Here is a 10,563-nt window from a genome sequence, read left to right on the forward strand (position 1 = left end):
TTCTTCTTCTTCTTCTTCTTCTTCTTCTTCTTCTTCTTCTGCTCCTCCTCCTCCTCCTCCTCCTCCTCTTCTTTCTTCTTCTGTGCCCTCAGATGTGCTCTTAATTCATTAGTATGAGAACTCTTCAGTTTCTCAATGAGGGCATTTAGTGTTGTGAACTTTCATCTTAGCACTGCTTTCATAGTGTCATGTAAGTGTAGGTATATTTGCCTCCATTTTCATTGAATTTTAGAAAATCTTTAATTTCTTTTTTCATTTTTTCCCTGACCATTGAGTAGAAAGTTGTTCAGTTTCCATGAGTGTGTAGACTTTCTGTTGTTTCTGTTGTTGTTGAAGTCCAACTTTAATCCATGGTGATCCTATAAGGTACACTGGGTTATTTCAATCTTCTTGTATCTGTTGAGGTTTGCTTTGTTACCAAGTATATGGGCAATTTTGGAGAAGGCTCCATGAGGTGCTGAGAAGAAGGTATATTCTTTTGTGTTTGGGTGAAATGTTCTATAGATATCTGTTAGGTCCATTTGAATCATAGCCTCTGTTAGTTCAGTCATTTCTCTGTTTAATTTCTGCTTTCAATGACCTGTCCACTGGTGAGGATGTTGAGGTCTCCCACTATTAATGTATGGGGTTCTATGTGTGATTTAAGCTTTAGTAATATTTCTTTTATGAATATAGATGCACTTTCATTTGGGGCATAGATGTTCAGAGTTGAGATGTCCTTGGTTGATTTTTCCTTTGATACAAGTATGAAGTGTCCTCCTCTGTCTCTATTCCTATTATTCTCAGGTTTGGTCTTTTCATGGTGTCCCAAGTTTCCTGGATATTTTATATAACAAACTTTTTAGATTTTGCATTTTCTTTGAGTGATATATTGATTTCTTCTATTGTATCTTCTACATCTAAGATTCTGTCTTCCATCTCCTGTATTCTGTTGGTAATGCTTACATCTATAATTCCTGTTCACTTTTCTAGGTTTTCTATCTCCCAGGTTTCCTCAGTTTGTATTTTCTTTATTGCTTCCATTTACTTTTTCAGTTCTTGAACAGTTTTATTAATATCCTTCAGCTGTTTGTTTGTATTTTCCTGTGTTTCTTTATATTTATTTGCTTCCTATTTTAATGCCTATGTATTTTCCTGCATTTCCTTAAGGGATTTATTCGTGTTCTCTTTCAACACCTCTATCATCTTTATAAGATTGGATTTAAGATCTTCTTCTTGTGTTTCAGTTTCACTAGGATATTCAGGGTGAGTTGTAGCAGGATAGTTGGGCTCTGGTGCCATATCACCCTGCATCTTGTTGATTGTGTTCTTACACTGTCCTTTTGGCATTTGGTTTTCCCTGGTGTTAGCTGCATGATCCTGATGGCAGCAGGTGGGGAGAGTTGTGGACCAGACAATGGAGGTCATGAACCCTCTTCTGTTGGCTGTGCCTCAGGCAGACCCTATTCTGTAGGCTGTCTTACAGGTAGACCTTACTCTGCAGGCTGTGTCCCAGTCAGACCCAGTTGGGCTGGCAGGTGAATCTTACTAGGATGGGTGGTCAGGCATAGTTCCAAGCTGGTTAGTTTTGGGACCCCAGAAAGTATCCATGTGGAGGCATGACACTTTTGGGGTCCTGCAAGGCTCCTCTGGACTGAGAAGCAAGGTCAGAGCTAGGCAATGGTGCTCAGAGGACCCACTACTGCATTTTTTTTTAAAACATTTTTTCTTTTAAGGTTTATATTAGTTTACTTGCATACTTGTGTCTGAGTAGGCCACATATGTCAGTACTTATGGAGACTAGAAGAAAGCATCAGCTCTGGAGCTGGGGTTAGTTAGATGAGGTTGTGAGCCACATGCATGGGTACTGGGAACCAATGAAAGAGCAGCAAGTACCTTGAACCTCTAAGACATTTCTCCAGCTCCTACTCCTGGGATTAGGTTGATGGCATGCGCTTGGCATTCAGTAAGTGTTGACAAGAAGTGAGTTTTCAGTTCAGCCTCAGTATGCTGAAAAGTGGTAGGAATGGCATTTCAGAAACAGACCAGTTGAACTGGGCAATGTCATGTAAGTACTCTAGATTTTCACTTTCACCTGCTCCCATTCTCCAGCACTGTTAAATACCTAATATAGATTATAAACACTCCTCATTCAAGCAGACACTCCTCTTTCCCCTATCTGTTCCTCTGTTCTATTACACAAATAAGCCACCAGTATGAGTTCTGTCCCTCAAATAAGTTTATAGAAGAGATTATGGGAAATTTGTATACTTTTTACCTTCAATGTAGAATTTACAAGTGAAACCACTGACCTGATGATGTTCAGGGTTTGAAGGTTATCCAAATTTCTCTAATGTATGGGAATATCCATTTATGTATTTCTCCTGGTCTGAGTTTTCTGTCTTGCAAAAGATGCATCCATTTCATCTATATTGTCAAATGTGTGGCACGGGCTTGTTCATAGTATTTTTCTAACATTGGAATTGGTATTGATCACCTCTCATTCATTGCCATTGCAAATGTATGTGTGTGCATGTGTGTGCACATTCTTTTTTTGGTTTAGGTTTTGTTTTTTAAATGTGGACTCTTTTTCTGTAACCCAGCCTGGCTGTGAACTCTCAGCCTTTGCAGTGTTGGGGTCACAGGCTTGTATCGCCCCATCGGCCTTTTTAAAATAATCTTTCTGGTTCTGAAGTCTTCCTTGCCTAAAGAGAGCTTGTGGATCTGTCTTAGCTTACTTTATTTTCATCTTTCTTATAACTTATGTGGCTGGATATGTGCAAAATACATTACGTATACGTTTCTTGTACACCTGGGACTTTCATATGGACCATGGAAGTTTCTTTGTTTAAATTGGTGTTTTACAACCTCTTATATTTAAAGTAGTAATTGTTAAGTTTGTTACCATTTCTGTTTCCCTCAAGGTTCTTTTTTCACTACTTTTGAACTTGTTTAAACTGAGCATTTTATAACACTATATCTCATTTTAGCCAAGAAATTATATTTTACATTTCCCCTAGTTACCTTAGATTTCCAGTCTTCGTTTTTTGTTTTTTGTTTTTTGTGTTTTTTTTTTGTTTTGTTTTGTTTAAATATGGAACACTTCATCCTTGCACAGGGGCCACACTAATCTTCTCTGTATCGTTCCAATTTTAGTATATGTGCTGCTGAAGCGAGCACTCCAGTCTTTGTTTTTAATCTAATCAAGGACCTGTTTGGTGCCATGGCACTTCAGGTGTAGGACAGGTACCTACCTATAAGGAGAGTTCCTGATTGTTCCCTTTCATTTGTGAATGGCTGTCACTTATTTTGAGATGACTGACCTGTAATTTAACCACTGAGTAGGTTTTAGTTTTTCTACCTCAAATAGCTACTACCCTTTCAGATCGCTTTATATTAAGAAAGATTCACCTTCATTTATTCCGTATGACACAGTGCACATTTCTTTGTGTACTCAGGTTTCTGCCCTGCATCAGTCTCCTGCAGGGGGAACTTCTTTTTAATGGACATTGTGTGCTGTGCAGAGAAGGTCTACACATGATGAATTCCCTCCGATTTTTTTTTTTTTTTGAGAAATTCTACTTTTTTTTTTTCTTCTTCACTTTAAAGAATGATTTTGCTTTTTGCTGGATCTAGAATTCCAGGTGTGTTTGTGTTCAAAGTGATTAAATCTCAGTTATTTAGTGGTGTGTATTGTTTATTTCTTTTCTTCTGATCTGTCTTCCATGCCCTGGCTCCTGCTGAACCTGTTTCATCTTTATCCCATTAGGAGAACAGGGGTGAAAGGAACATGATTCTCTCCGGGCTTATGAAGCTCCATGAAAGTATTTTCCCCTAGGAACTAGGCCTCAGTCATGGGAACAGGTTCTGGGTGTATTTCAGGACCATTCCTCCTGTCCTCTAGACAGAACCACCAGGGTTCTTCACCATAAGGAGCTCTACCTCTTGTGGGATTCCAGAGAATAAAGTGTACAAAATGTAAGGGCCCCCAAAGAAGTAGAATGGGGTTCATGGGAGTTATCTCATTTACCTGAGTCTCCAGAAATGCTCTCGCTACTTAAAGTCTAAATAACAAGCACCTTCTCTGTGGTGCTCTGGATCCACGGTGCTAGTTGCCAAGGTGACCGAGTAACCACTACCTTAACCCTGACTTCTGAGGGGTCAAGGAAAAGTGACTGATTACAGTTTGATTAACCCTTCTTTTACATTTCAGTGTTAGGAGTTCCTACTATAAGCTCCTTGGGTTTTTATGTTGGTTAATGAATCAATTATTCTTTAAGTTCTTAGACACTTTATCTCTGCCTATAAACATTTAATGTATTTCATAATAAAAAGACTGTAAAACATGTCCATATCCTTACTCATTGTCCATGATCATGTTCATGAAATTATTTAACATACATTCCAGCAACTGTGGACTCCCACAACTCAGTTCTCTAGGAACCAATTGAAGTCATTTGATATAATTTCATTAAAGTCATCAGTCATGAAGTTTTTTTAAACTAAATTGAAATTACAGTGTCATCACTGAAATTATCACATTTATACAAAGATTTTTTTCTATTGGCTAGTGTGTTTAGAAAAATAATAGATTTAGCCTATCCTTTTCTTCCTTTCTATTCCAAAAATAAACACATAGCTATGATCTGACATTCAAAATACCATAGTAAACGTTAACACATAGGAACTCTGTTCTGTGTAACTGTTTTATGGGCTTTGTTATGAACATAAATTACAGTATCTTTGGTGATTATGGCAAATCACTTACCTTCTGAGCTTCCTTTTCTCATGTGTAAAACAGGCTAATGTAATCCACATTAGGAGGTCCTTGTGGGAAATGGGCATTTAAATGTTTCTCACAGTGTCTCGTACACAATGAATGCTCAGATGTTCTGATGTCTTGTCCATAACTGCACTCTGTCTTTTAGACATACTTACAGCTGAGTCTATCTGTAATAGCAAATACAGAGTGTATACAGAGTGTATGCTGACAAGAGCTCTAATGGCTTGAGTTCTGGTTGCGCCCATAAGCCATGCATGAAAACAATTTTCACAGTTATACAGTCACACAGTTCTCACTTTCATTTCTGGATTGTGCATTTTGAAAGGATTTAAATTAAACAGATAGTACTGAAAGCAAATTTATATAAGGCTTGTGACCTCTGTCTCTAAAATAAAAATAAGAGTGCTTTGCTTGTTCACTTTTAGGTACTGAAAAGGGCCTGCCCCCTGGGTTATGTTGTCCAAGTATGTCGACAGGTCAGGGTTTAGAAGGCTACCTTCATATCAGATCTTGGGGTGGGTAGTATGGACAGAAATCAAGCTCTGCGGTTTTACCACGCTGGAATGAAACTTACACATGCTAGGAAAGTATTCTACCATCATGGCCCCTTCTGATCTTTTTAAAGAGTATACCACATCCTAGTGTGTAGTCTTAGACCTGACCTAATTTAGCCCCACCTCAGAATACCACTATACTGGGTCAGGACATAACATAGAGTTCAGGTAGATGACAGGGAAGCAAACATTTAGTTTGCTAAACGTTATCTGATGACGTTGAGGTCACATAGTTTAGCTCTTGAAACATGACCACACAGGTCCCTAACAACGGAAAGAATTGCGAGAGCACTTTATACCTGTGCTTAGAGTAGGGTATCATGTCCAGAGAGGAGGCCGCTGAGCCTGTGCAGGAGAAGCTGCACAGCACCGTGAGGTGTTTCTCTGTTGGCAGTGAGAACCAGATAGGATAGAAAGCCTCACTGCCCCTATCCTCAAGGTTAGCAAGAGAACTTTCCATAGAGCCAGTGTCAGGTGAATTTGATTGACTGAATGAGTTGCCTCAAGGGCTTGGTACAATCAGAAAGTAGTGGAGAGGGACTCGTGTAGAAATTTTTAAGCCCGACACAGGATTTCTACCTTGCCATGACTATTCAGTTCCCTGATAAAAGACCCACAACTTTTATTATTTACACTAAGCATTGAACAGCACAAGGACTGGGCAGATACCTACATTCTATGCTATTAGAATCCACTTTCCTATCAATAACCCGGGGTTATTACTTACTACTATGTTTCATCTGAGCTTCTCTGAACTCCAATTGATCAGCCTTCTGGACCATGCATGCTCTCTTCAACTCACCTAATTCATGGTGGCTTCTCTTCCATCCTTCTCCACCTTTTTCTTCTTCCCTGTGTCTCCTCCAACACCAAGCCTAGGAAACCTAAACCCCATCCATGTCTCTTCTGCCCACCTACTGGCTGTTGGCATCTTTATTTGCAAATCAGAAATAACTTGGGAGGCAGGGTCACTTGTGAAGGCTCCAGGTCTTAGGGGCCCACCCTTAGCCTTACAATAGACAGCAAGACAAAACCTCAACAGCTGACTTCTTAAGATTTCTTAAAAAACTCAATTAAGAGGACAGAAGGCAGCATTGAGGATTTAATGGAGGGACTCACAAAGCAGGAGTATTACCCAGAGAATTTCAAGAATTGGACCCAAAAAGAAGAAATAAAGTACAGAGTAAAAGGAACTGACCTCTTAAAGATCAGAAGTGAGAACGAGTAGAAATCAAAGCAAACAGACACAGATGAGGGTGAGGGCTGGCTAGAGGTAGGTGCTCTATCAGGTAGAGAGACTGAGACTTGAAGGTGCAGAAAAATCATGTTAAAAAAGAATCCAGCCCAGTGGGAGGTCACTGGTCCTGCTTATGCAAGATCCTGGGTTCAGTCCCTAGCATCATAAGAAAAAAAATACTTGAAATGAAAAAATACAAGTCTGAAAGTATTCATACCTTTCCGATAAAGATGGGAAATGAAAGTATCCATGCCAAAAACAAAAACAAAAACAATCATAGCCTATCTCACTTCCTCAATATTGTCAGCTCAGGCATCTCCAGGACCTTGGATTCCTTACAAAGTGAAAACTGTAAAAATAGGGGTACATTTTTAAAAGTACAGGTAAAAACAGGACAGGTGATAGACTCCCAGGAAGGGCAGAAGAGAAGTCCTGACCAGAGAGGTACACTTTCTGGGACCTCCTATTTCTGGAAGAGAATGCAGAGGGTAACAATGTTCGTAGCTTCTTGCTAATTTGCCCCAGAGACAAACCTGGTCTCCACTCTTGACCCAGAACATCTGATTTGTGATCAATCTTCCAATATCTGGAGTCTTCTAAAGCACGTGCTCCATACGGTGAGTGCCAGAGTGGCAGGCAGAAGAATGGATGAGCTAGTCAGAGTGTGCACTCAGGAAGGTGATGAGAACACAGGGTTCTTTCATGCAGGATTTGTTACAGTACAGAGACCAGGAAGACAGACCCTCTCACCCATCAGCCAGCTCAATACAGTAGGGAGTTTTATGGATCTCAAGTTATATAGTATCTGTCATGGGATTGGCCAATGGTCTATAAAAGTATATTTTGTTCTCTTCTGTAAAAGGTGAGAACTCAAGTAAGTTTTTTTTTTTATGATATTCATGTATAAATGTAAAATGTAATAAAATATATGTACCAAGATAAGTATGTCTTAGAGATGGGAAGATGGCTCACTTGGCAAAGCATCTGTCCTACAGGTATGGGGACCGAGTTCAAATCCCCAGCACCTAGGTAAAAAGTTGGGTGTGTCAACACATATTTGAAATATTAACACTGGGGAAGCAGAGAGAGGAGGATGCATAGAACCCACTGGCCAGCCAGCCTAGCCTAACTGAAAAAGCTCCAGGGTTAGTGAGAGACCCTGCCTCAAAAATAAGGTGGAGTGTGATTACGGAAGACACCTGTTGTACATACAGTTGTGTGCACGGGCACAAGTGCACACGCAACAAAAGATGCAAAGACCTTGACAGTTCCTAAGAGACGGTTATGATTTTTTTCCTTAAGCCTACATTTCACAGTTCCAAAGAACAAAGCATCATTTGTACTTTCCTACACATGTCTGATTTGCTGTTCAGCACACCTTCCGTATTTATCAATCACATATGATAGTACCTTACAGGTGAAAAGTATTTTATCAGTTATGGACCACTGGCAAACATCTTTTTCTGGCAAGGCACTTTCAACTCGCTAAACTTCTTCACTGTGTATTGTCATCTTGGACCCTGCTAGTGGTCCTGAAGCCGCCTGTCACACAAGGAAGAGGGATTGCTAAACTCACAGGATCGAATTGTCAACAAAAGCTGATGTGTTAGATCCCTTACAGTGAGCAGGGACACAGGGAGAAGGCCTGAACTGGGTCTCTTCAACACAAGAGGATGGAAGTGTAAGAGCCTGGGCAATTGGCAGGAAGGCCAGTGCGGGATGTTAACCGAGTGAGCTCACTTTTGGAAGAGCTAAGTTTCCAGTGACAGGAGAAATAGCGACAGACAGAGCCCTGTGCTGCAGCCAGGATGGAAACAGGAAACCGTAGCAAGGTGAGAGGTCAAGGGGCTGTGTGGAACTGGCAGCTACTCAAATACTGGCCACCAATCCAGTCACTGAGGAGGGAGAGAGGAGAGAAGGCCCAACAGAAGCTGAGCCTTGGAGGCCCAGGAGAGGCTGCAAGAAAAGGAAGACAGCCTTTCTCGCTGAGGAAAGACAAGGTGGGAGATAGTGTAGGGGGGTGGGGCTGGGGGGTGGGGAATGACAGGGAGGGAAGGGATGGATGCCTCCTGGATCCTGGGAATCCTGCTGAGCCTTGTTTGTGAAATCCTCCCAGTTAAGTGGCGGGTTTTAAATTCTCACTGTTGTCTCTTCCATAGAAAATGACCACATTTTTAGTGAACGGTGTGGCGTTTTTCTGGCCAGGCAAACTGTTATTTCCCATCTCACCATCAAGTTTCAGTACTTTCATACAGTACTAGCCTCCACTGCTCGGCCTGGCACATACATCCTCTCCCCAGGATGCCAGGCCTGGTCCCTTGAGCCCAAGTGTGTGCCGAGCATAGATCATGTTACCTAGCTCACTGGAGTCCTTCTGCTCCTACCTGCAGAACAACCCGATTCAAGTCCCTCTGCTAGATATCACAGGGTCCCCGGTCCTCTCTAGGACTCCGACTTTGTGCTCTCTATTGTTTCAAGGATGCATTTTCAAGCTCTGGAGCCACTGGCAAGGATTCTCTGGGGGGTGGGGAGTGGCGAGTTAGCATTTCCCATCCGGAAGAGTTGTGAAATCAATTTGTCGCAGATAAAGACGGACAGCTGGGGATGGCTGGTGCTTTCCTCAACATGTGCTCTCTCCGCAATCAGACCATGGCGATTGTGCTTCACCAGGCTGTTCTACCAGGTCTTAGGCAGCCTGTGTTTTGTTTAGGGCCATGAGCACTGGGGTGGAATATACCCTGCCCCAACTGAGAGGGAGCCATTGGATAGCTGTGGAATATTTGTTTTTAGTGTTGAGTTTTCATGGACTTTTCCTAGAGGTTTCTTAAACGTTTTTGGAAAATTTAGATTTGTTTTCACTCGAACAATGTAATGTTTAGTTATGTAATTCTATTTTATTATGTTTTATTTGTATTATTATGTTTTATTTGAGGAAAAAGATAAAGAAAAAAATAACATAATAATGATGGGAAAAAGAACAGAGGACCAGATACTTGGATGGTCAAATGGACATCTCACTAATAACTGGAGATCAAGCGTTTCTTGGTAGGTAATATTCAGAATATCCATTTCTTCCTATAGCCCTGAGCTACAATATTAATGTTTTGCAACCACTCTGTGCCCGACATGGATCACTTAGACTCGCAGACTTGTACTTGCAGACAGGCTCCACATGTGATTAAAACGTATTTCTTTGATTCCTCTTCTCTCATCTCTGTTAATATATATCAACTCATGCTTTAAAAATTAAAAAAAAAATCCCTTTTATTTATGCACATCTTTTTGTTGTTGTTTTGTTTGTTTGTTTTTGTTGTTTTGTTTTTGTTTTTCGAGACACGGTTTCTCTGTAGCCCTGGCTGTCCTGGAACTCATTCTGTAGACCAGGCTGGCCTCAAACTCAGAAATCCACCTGCCTCTGCCTCCCAAGTGCTGGGATTAAAGGTGTGCAGCCACCACCGCCCAGCATTTATGTGCATCTTTGTGTGGAGGTTGTTACAGGTGGTTGGTTGGTTGTAAGCTCCTGCAGAGTAGGTGCTGGGAACTGAACTTCCATCCCCTTGAAAGCTGCCAGTGCTCTTAACTGCTGAGTCATCTCTCCAGCTCTCTGTCCCCCTGGGCATTATTGCCTCCAGCTCTGACTGAGAAGCTGCAGGTCATTCTGGCTTACTAAGCTTTGTAAATGGCCTCTCTGTCTTTTGGTGAAACCTTTTGGAATATTTTCCTTGTCAATGCATTGTGCAACTTCATTCCATATGCCTAATTGTGTGTCTCAGTTTTCAGCTGACACACTGGCAGTCTAGGGAGTTTCTCTGTGTCATTTATTAGATAAATTTCTGTGTTCTTAGATTGCTTTCTTCTGAAATTCCTAATTCTTACTAGTCAGATATTCTTTCTCTTCTTCCTCCTCTTCCTTCCTCTTCCTCTTCCTCTTCCTCTTCTTCTTCCTTCTCTCTCCCTCTCTCCTTCTCCCTCTCCCTCTCTCTCTCCCTCCCTCTCTCCCTCTCTCCCTC

The 10,563-nt window shown here is 41.2% G+C and overlaps 1 non-coding gene across 1 annotated transcript; it reads right to left on the reverse strand.

Moving 5' to 3' along the window:
* Window positions 1-3,052: 3,052 nt before the first annotated feature.
* LOC116100099 lies at window positions 3,053-3,159 on the reverse strand. The gene has a single exon (XR_004122462.1). It is a non-coding gene; the product is annotated as a U6 spliceosomal RNA (small nuclear RNA).
* Between the last annotated feature and the right edge of the window lie 7,404 nt (window positions 3,160-10,563).

This window comes from Mastomys coucha, unplaced genomic scaffold (assembly GCF_008632895.1).
Source record: "Mastomys coucha isolate ucsf_1 unplaced genomic scaffold, UCSF_Mcou_1 pScaffold20, whole genome shotgun sequence".
Taxonomy (NCBI): domain Eukaryota; kingdom Metazoa; phylum Chordata; class Mammalia; order Rodentia; family Muridae; genus Mastomys; species Mastomys coucha.